General features: G+C 55.8%; 1 non-coding gene across 1 annotated transcript in view; it reads left to right on the top strand.

Moving 5' to 3' along the window:
• Window positions 1–7693: 7693 nt before the first annotated feature.
• Window positions 7694–9354, top strand: part of LOC145656648 (18S ribosomal RNA) — a 1839-nt gene continuing 178 nt past the window's right edge. The window contains exon 1 of the ribosomal RNA XR_014122251.1: window positions 7694–9354. This exon is cut by the window's right edge and continues 178 nt beyond it. This is a non-coding gene — a ribosomal RNA (18S ribosomal RNA).

The raw sequence follows: 9354 nt of genomic DNA, 5'->3' as shown, positions 1-9354 counted from the left end.
TTTGACCTCTGGGGCCTGGAAGTCTGGTAGTAGTAGTATGATTTAAAGACACAAAGTGATTGAAGTGTGCCCAGGCCCAGAGCTACTTTGCTGGGCATGAATGTGTTTGAACTCTTGGGCCTGGAAGTCTGGTAGTAGTAGTATGATTTAAAGGTACAAAGTGAATGAAGTGTGCCCAGGCCCAGAGCTACTTTGCTGTGCATGACTGTGTTTGACCTCTTGGCTCTGGAAGTCTATTTCTAGGCTTATATAAAGGGTCAAACTTCTTGAAGTGTGCCCAGGCCCAGAGCTACTTTGCTGGGCATGACTGTGTTTGACCTCTGGGGCCTGGAAGTCTGGTAGTAGTAGTATGATTTAAAGGCACAAAGTGATTGAAGTGTGCCCAGGCCCAGAGCTACTTTGCTGGGCATGATTCTGTGACCTCTTGGGTCTGGAAATGTGGTACTTTGAAGGATTAAAAGAGTGAAACGGTCTGAAGTGTGCGCAGGTGTAAAGCAACCTTGCTAGGCATGAAGGTGTGACCTCCAGGGCCTGGAAGTCTGGTGGTAGTAGTAGTATGATTTAAAGGCACAAAGTGATTGAAGTGTGCCCAGGCCCAGAGCTACTTTGCTGGGCATGACTGTGTTTGACCTCTTGGGCCTGGAAGTCTGGTGGTAGTAGTAGTATGATTTAAAGGCACAAAGTGATTGAAGTGTGCCCAGGCCCAGAGCTACTTTGCTGGGCATGACTGTGTTTGACCTCTTGGCTCTGGAAGTCTATTTCTAGGCTTATATAAAGGGTCAAACTTCTTGAAGTGTGCCCAGGCCCAGAGCTACTTTGCTGGGCATGACTGTGTTTGACCTCTGGGGCCTGGAAGTCTGGTAGTAGTAGTATGATTTAAAGGCACAAAGTGATTGAAGTGTGCCCAGGCCCAGAGCTACTTTGCTGGGCATGAATGTGTTTGAACTCTTGGGCCTGGAAGTCTATTTCTAGGCTTATATAAAGGGTCAAACTTCTTGAAGTGTGCCCAGGCCCAGAGCTACTTTGCTGGGCATGACTGTGTTTGACCTCTTGGGCCTGGAAGTCTGGTAGTAGTAGTAGTAGTAGTAGTAGTAGTAGTAGTAGTAGTAGTAGTATGATTTAAAGGTACAAAGTGAATGAAGTGTGCCCAGGCCCACAGCTACTTTGCTGGGCATGACTGTGTTTGACCTCTTGGGCCTGAAAGTCTATTTCTAGGCTTATATAAAGGGTCAAACTTCTTGAAGTGTGCCCAGGCCCAGAGCTACTTTGCTGGGCATGACTGTGTTTGACCTCTGGGGCCTGGAAGTCTGGTAGTAGTAGTATGATTTAAAGACACAAAGTGATTGAAGTGTGCCCAGGCCCAGAGCTACTTTGCTGGGCATGAATGTGTTTGAACTCTTGGGCCTGGAAGTCTGGTAGTAGTAGTATGATTTAAAGGTACAAAGTGAATGAAGTGTGCCCAGGCCCAGAGCTACTTTGCTGTGCATGACTGTGTTTGACCTCTTGGCTCTGGAAGTCTATTTCTAGGCTTATATAAAGAGTCAAACTTCTTGAAGTGTGCCCAGGCCCAGAGCTACTTTGCTGGGCATGACTGTGTTTGACCTCTGGGGCCTGGAAGTCTGGTAGTAGTAGTATGATTTAAAGGCACAAAGTGATTGAAGTGTGCCCAGGCCCAGAGCTACTTTGCTGGGCATGATTCTGTGACCTCTTGGGTCTGGAAATGTGGTACTTTGAAGGATTAAAAGAGTGAAACGGTCTGAAGTGTGCGCAGGTGTAAAGCAACCTTGCTAGGCATGAAGGTGTGACCTCCAGGGCCTGGAAGTCTGGTGGTAGTAGTAGTATGATTTAAAGGCACAAAGTGATTGAAGTGTGCCCAGGCCCAGAGCTACTTTGCTGGGCATGACTGTGTTTGACCTCTTGGGCCTGGAAGTCTGGTGGTAGTAGTAGTATGATTTAAAGGCACAAAGTGATTGAAGTGTGCCCAGGCCCAGAGCTACTTTGCTGGGCATGAATGTGTTTGAACTCTTGGGCCTGGAAGTCTATTTCTAGGCTTATATAAAGGGTCAAACATCTTGAAGTGTGCCCAGGCCCAGAGCTACTTTGCTGTGCATGACTGTGGTTGACCTCTTGGCCCTGGAAGTCTGGTGGTAGTAGTAGTATGATTTAAAGGCACAAAGTGAATGAAGTGTGCCCAGGCCCAGAGCTACTTTGCTGGGCATGAATGTGTTTGAACTCTTGGGCCTGGAAGTCTGGTAGTAGTAGTAGTAGTAGTAGTAGTAGTAGTAGTAGTAGATTTAAAGGCACAAAGTGCTTGAAGTGTGCCCAGGCCCAGAGCTACTTTGCTGTGCATGACTGTGTTTGACCTCTTGGCTCTGGAAGTCTATTTCTAGGCTTATATAAAGGGTCAAACTTCTTGAAGTGTGCCCAGGCCCAGAGCTACTTTGCTGTGTATGACTGTGTGACCTCTTGGCCCTGGAATTCTGGTGGTAGTAGTAGTATGATTTAAAGGCACAAAGTGAATGAAGTGTGCCCAGGCCCAGAGCTACTTTGCTGGGCATGACTGTGTTTGACCTCTTGGGCCTGGAAGTCTGGTAGTAGTAGTATGATTTAAAGGCACAAAGTGATTGAAGTGTGCCCAGGCCCAGAGCTACTTTGCTGGGCATGAATGTGTTTGAACTCTTGGGCCTGGAAGTCTATTTCTAGGCTTATATAAAGGGACAAACTTCTTGAAGTGTGCCCAGGCCCAGAGCTACTTTGCTGTGTATGACTGTGTGACCTCTTGGCCCTGGAATTCTGGTGGTAGTAGTAGTAGTAGTAGTATGATTTAAAGGTACAAAGTGAATGAAGTGTGCCCAGGCCCAGAGCCAGGCCTGGGCAGCAGGGGGCGCTCCTGGCCATGCCCAGCGAGTTTCGTGCGAATCGGACCTGGTCCGGAAGAGATACGAAGGGAAAACTCATTACTCGTCGGGGTGGCACATCCAGGCTCTCGACCCTCCCAAAGCGTCCGACCAGGGTGCACCCTGCCGGGCATGGTTAGCCGCCAGCCCCCTTCCTGGAGGTCTGGTTGGCACGGGGTTTTGATTTATCGGTTTCATATCTCTGGGCTCCTTGGGAGCAGAAAGTCGGTTGAGGGCCCTTTGGAAAGAGCCGGGGCTGCCGTTTAACGCTGTCCAAGCGGCAGGCGAAGCGCACCCACCGTTTTTACGCTATGATTTTTTAAAACCGCCGGGGCGGCAAACACAGGGCCGGTCGGGTTTGAAGACGAATATCTCTTCGGCCCTTGGGAGGAGAGAAGCAGCGCGGGTCACCTTTGAACGCGCTCGCTGCCAGGAACGTCTGGCGTAAAAGTTTCGTGGGAATCGGACGTTCCTAGGCTGAGAAGCGAGCGCCCGCCCTCGGGCGGTCGGGGGCCCCTTTCTCATTCCCCGTCTGGGCTAAAAATACGAGGTCGGACCCGATGGACTCGGGAGACTGGAGAGTACCAGGGAGACCCTGGAAGCAGGCGACCCGACCCACGCTTCGCTGTCTCCTCGGCCCTCGGGAGTAGAAGCGCGGGGACGGTGGCGTGGGCAGCAGGGGGCGCTCCTGGCCATGCCCAGCGAGTTTCGTGCGAATCGGACCTGGTCCGGAAGAGATACGAAGGGAAAACTCATTACTCGTCGGGGTGGCACATCCAGGCTCTCGACCCTCCCAAAGCGTCCGACCAGGGTGCACCCTGCCGGGCATGGTTAGCCGCCAGCCCCCTTCCTGGAGGTCTGGTTGGCACGGGGTTTTGATTTATCGGTTTCATATCTCTGGGCTCCTTGGGAGCAGAAAGTCGGTTGAGGGCCCTTTGGAAAGAGCCGGGGCTGCCGTTTAACGCTGTCCAAGCGGCAGGCGAAGCGCACCCACCGTTTTTACGCTATGATTTTTTAAAACCGCCGGGGCGGCAAACACAGGGCCGGTCGGGTTTGAAGACGAATATCTCTTCGGCCCTTGGGAGGAGAGAAGCAGCGCGGGTCACCTTTGAACGCGCTCGCTGCCAGGAACGTCTGGCGTAAAAGTTTCGTGGGAATCGGACGTTCCTAGGCTGAGAAGCGAGCGCCCGCCCTCGGGCGGTCGGGGGCCCCTTTCTCATTCCCCGTCTGGGCTAAAAATACGAGGTCGGACCCGATGGACTCGGGAGACTGGAGAGTACCAGGGAGACCCTGGAAGCAGGCGACCCGACCCACGCTTCGCTGTCTCCTCGGCCCTCGGGAGTAGAAGCGCGGGGACGGTGGCGTGGGCAGCAGGGGGCGCTCCTGGCCATGCCCAGCGAGTTTCGTGCGAATCGGACCTGGTCCGGAAGAGATACGAAGGGAAAACTCATTACTCGTCGGGGTGGCACATCCAGGCTCTCGACCCTCCCAAAGCGTCCGACCAGGGTGCACCCTGCCGGGCATGGTTAGCCGCCAGCCCCCTTCCTGGAGGTCTGGTTGGCACGGGGTTTTGATTTTTCGGTTTCATATCTCTGGGCTCCTTGGGAGCAGAAAGTCGGTTGAGGGCCCTTTGGAAAGAGCCGGGGCTGCCGTTTAACGCTGTCCAAGCGGCAGGCGAAGCGCACCCACCGTTTTTACGCTATGATTTTTTAAAACCGCCGGGGCGGCAAACACAGGGCCGGTCGGGTTTGAAGACGAATATCTCTTCGGCCCTTGGGAGGAGAGAAGCAGCGCGGGTCACCTTTGAACGCGCTCGCTGCCAGGAACGTCTGGCGTAAAAGTTTCGTGGGAATCGGACGTTCCTAGGCTGAGAAGCGAGCGCCCGCCCTCGGGCGGTCGGGGGCCCCTTTCTCATTCCCCGTCTGGGCTAAAAATACGAGGTCGGACCCGATGGACTCGGGAGACTGGAGAGTACCAGGGAGACCCTGGAAGCAGGCGACCCGACCCACGCTTCGCTGTCTCCTCGGCCCTCGGGAGTAGAAGCGCGGGGACGGTGGCGTGGGCAGCAGGGGGCGCTCCTGGCCATGCCCAGCGAGTTTCGTGCGAATCGGACCTGGTCCGGAAGAGATACGAAGGGAAAACTCATTACTCGTCGGGGTGGCACATCCAGGCTCTCGACCCTCCCAAAGCGTCCGACCAGGGTGCACCCTGCCGGGCATGGTTAGCCGCCAGCCCCCTTCCTGGAGGTCTGGTTGGCACGGGGTTTTGATTTTTCGGTTTCATATCTCTGGGCTCCTTGGGAGCAGAAAGTCGGTTGAGGGCCCTTTGGAAAGAGCCGGGGCTGCCGTTTAACGCTGTCCAAGCGGCAGGCGAAGCGCACCCACCGTTTTTACGCTATGATTTTTTAAAACCGCCGGGGCGGCAAACACAGGGCCGGTCGGGTTTGAAGACGAATATCTCTTCGGCCCTTGGGAGGAGAGAAGCAGCGCGGGTCACCTTTGAACGCGCTCGCTGCCAGGAACGTCTGGCGTAAAAGTTTCGTGGGAATCGGACGTTCCTAGGCTGAGAAGCGAGCGCCCGCCCTCGGGCGGTCGGGGGCCCCTTTCTCATTCCCCGTCTGGGCTAAAAATACGAGGTCGGACCCGATGGACTCGGGAGACTGGAGAGTACCAGGGAGACCCTGGAAGCAGGCGACCCGACCCACGCTTCGCTGTCTCCTCGGCCCTCGGGAGTAGAAGCGCGGGGACGGTGGCGTGGGCAGCAGGGGGCGCTCCTGGCCATGCCCAGCGAGTTTCGTGCGAATCGGACCTGGTCCGGAAGAGATACGAAGGGAAAACTCATTACTCGTCGGGGTGGCACATCCAGGCTCTCGACCCTCCCAAAGTGTCCGACCAGGGTGCACCCTGCCGGGCTAAGAGAACAGCCAGGTGAACCCTGGAGGTTCCGAACTCCAGACCCCTGGACCCGACGGCTCAGTCCGCCTCAGGTGCACTACAGAGGTCCTCGGGCTGTCCCTGAGTGCATTAAAACGGAAATCAGAATTACTCCCCCGGGTGGCACTTCCAGGCTCTCGACCCTCCCAAAGTGTCCGACCAGGGTGCACCCTGCTGGGCATGGTTAGCCGCCAGCCCCCTTCCTGGAGGTCTGGTTGGCACGGGGTTTTGCAAATAGGTCCCGTCGGGTATATGGGAGAGCAAAGAGAATCAATGGGGTCCAAGCACTAAATTCATCCAGTGGCGTTCTCTGGAAGCCCAAGGGGAGTCCGAGGGGTGTTCGGCCGGCAAGGGGAGCTCTCCCTCGGACACATGATCAAACGCCTGTCCCCTACCGGAAAGTGGTGTGCTCTGGATGCCCCCCCCCCCCCCCCATCCCCCGAGGGGGGTGCTTATCCCGCGAGGGGAGCCCTCCTCGGGTTAAGTGAACCATCATGCCGATTCCCCTATGGAAGTGGGCACATCCAGGCACACAGTCTGCTTTGCTCTCCCCGACCCGAGTGCGTCTGTTGGGCTGAGTGTACGCCCAGGCAACTGGATCCAATGGCTCAGTCCGCCGCAGCGTGCTTCGACGATGGGTCGTACAGCCATGCCACCAGGGTGGGCGTGTTTGTAAATGTACCAGTGGATTCTCGTCGGCCTGCCACATCCATGGTATCGACCCACCAGGCCTGTCCGACCAGGGGTTGACCCTGGACGGGCACGGTCTGTGGTTTGGCCCTTGTCCTAGATGAAATCGGGCACGGGGTTTTCTGGCCAGGTACCATCGGGTTACTGGGAGAGCGGCTTCGGTCTCCAGGTGAGACCAATGGTGAAGCAGCACGAGGCAATGGAGAGCATGCAAAGCGATGGGGAAGCCATGCACGGCAATGGCCACGAAAAAAAAAAAAAAATCACCACGGAAGGAACGTGAAGAACAAGGAGGAGTGTAGTGACACTGCCCAAAGCTGCCCGGTGTTGCAGGGGTCTATTGGTGTGTTGCTTCCTTGTTTGGTAGAGTGGAGTACCAGACCCGCCAGGGGTAGGCAAACCATTCCCCCTACGGTAAGTGAGGAGCCAGCCATTTGACGAGCGGGTGTCCACGTGTACGGGTGCGAGCGCTATCCCCCCACACGGGGTTAGGCCACGGCCTTAGGTGGACGTCTGCCGACCAGCCCCGGCTGATCCAGAACTTCTGATGTGGAGAGCGGTTTTGACAGATCCTCCCTGGTTCTAGCGGGTCAAGCCTCTGATGGGGGGTGGGGGTTATTTGTAACCCATCCCAGAACTCTCTGGGGGAGACTCAGACGGCCAGTCTGTCTACTCAGTTGTCCTATACTGGTGTCTGTGGTTTGGGAGGAAGGGAGTGCCCTGCTTTGTTGGCCTCCTCTTCAAACCTACCTGGGCCCACGAATCACTCTTCTTGGTTACATCACGAAACGTAGGTTGAGCGAGGCTAGGGGGGAGGGAATTCGACGAGGTCTTTCCCTTGTCCCCCCACCAGCGGCCCACGAAAATCAAAACGGCGTGAAGAGAGGGAACGCCGAAAGCACCTGGAGTCGGCCGTCCGCACCTCCGGAGGAGGTGGACGGGGTACGGTGCGGGCATGACCGGATGGGACAGCTTTGCATCAAGGTGAGAGGTCGGCGTCCGAAGGCCAGAGGGCGGTGCGCGAGCACGTTTACACTGGCCGCGGAAGCTGTCCTGGGTAGCCCTGTATGGCGTCTGGACCTGACGGCGCACGCACTTACAACCCGCTGCTTCCTAGCCCCCGGAAGGGGAGGCGGATGTCACTCGTGGTTCATCCCAGACCACGGTGCAAACTACCTGGTTGATCCTGCCAGTAACATATGCTTGTCTCAAAGATTAAGCCATGCAGGTCTAAGTGCACACGGCCGGTACAGTGAAACTGCGAATGGCTCATTAAATCAGTTATGGTTCCTTTGATCGCTCCACACGTTACTCGGATAACTGTGGTAATTCTAGAGCTAATACATGCAAACGAGCGCTGACCCTTCGGGGGATGCGTGCATTTATCAGACCCAAAACCCATCCGGGGGGCTCGGGCCCCCCGGCCGCTTTGGTGACTCTAGATAACCTCGGGCCGATCGCGCGCCCTCCGCGGCGGCGACGTCTCATTCGAATGTCTGCCCTATCAACTTTCGATGGTACCATAGTCGGCTACCATGGTGACCACGGGTAACGGGGAATCAGGGTTCGATTCCGGAGAGGGAGCCTGAGAAACGGCTACCACATCCAAGGAAGGCAGCAGGCGCGCAAATTACCCATTCCCGACACGGGGAGGTAGTGACGAAAAATAACGATACAGGTCTCTTTCGAGGCCCTGTAATCGGAATGAGCGTATCCTAAACCCATGGGTGAGGACCCATTGGAGGGCAAGTCTGGTGCCAGCAGCCGCGGTAATTCCAGCTCCAATAGCGTATATTAAAGTTGCTGCAGTTAAAAAGCTCGTAGTTGGATGTCGGGAGTGGGCTGGCGGTCCGCCGCGAGGCGTGCCACCGCCTGTCTCAGACCCTGTCTCCCGGTGCCCCCCGGATGCCCTTGGCTGGGTGTCCGGACGGGGCTCGGAGCGTTTACTTTGAAAAAATTAGAGTGTTCAAAGCGGGCCCGCTTCTCGCCTGAATACCTGAGCTAGGAATAATGGAATAGGACTCCGGTTCTATTTTGTGGGTTTCCTGAACCAGGGCCATGATTAAGAGGGACGGCCGGGGGCATTCGTATTGCGCCGCTAGAGGTGAAATTCTTGGACCGGCGCAAGACGGACGAAAGCGAAAGCATTTGCCAAGAATGTTTTCATTAATCAAGAACGAAAGTCGGAGGTTCGAAGACGATCAGATACCGTCGTAGTTCCGACCGTAAACTATGCCGACCCGCGATCCGGCGGCGTTATTCCCATGACCCGCCGGGCAGCGTGAGGGAAACCACGAGTCTGTGGGTTCCGGGGGGAGTATGGTTGCAAAGCTGAAACTTAAAGGAATTGACGGAAGGGCACCACCAGGAGTGGAGCCTGCGGCTTAATTTGACTCAACACGGGAAACCTCACCCGGCCCGGACACGGAAAGGATTGACAGATTGATAGCTCTTTCTCGATTCTGTGGGTGGTGGTGCATGGCCGTTCTTAGTTGGTGGAGCGATTTGTCTGGTTAATTCCGATAACGAACGAGACTCCGGCATGCTAAATAGTTACGCGGCCCTCCGCGGTCGGCGTCAAACTTCTTAGAGGGACAAGTGGCGTTCAGCCACGCGAGATGGAGCAATAACAGGTCTGTGATGCCCTTAGATGTCCGGGGCTGCACGCGCGCCACAATGGTTGGATCAGCGTGTGCCTACCCTACACCGAGAGGTGCGGGTAATCCGCTGAACCCCATTCGTGATGGGGACTGGGGATTGCAATTATTCCCCATGAACGAGGAATTCCCAGTAAGCGCGGGTCATAAGCTCGCGTTGATTAAGTCCCTGCCCTT

Source organism: Electrophorus electricus, unplaced genomic scaffold (assembly GCF_041902795.1).
Source record: "Electrophorus electricus isolate QZ-2024a unplaced genomic scaffold, ASM4190279v1 Scaffold84, whole genome shotgun sequence".
Classification (NCBI taxonomy): Eukaryota; Metazoa; Chordata; class Actinopteri; order Gymnotiformes; family Gymnotidae; genus Electrophorus; species Electrophorus electricus.
This window is presented reverse-complemented; position numbering and strand designations above follow the sequence as displayed.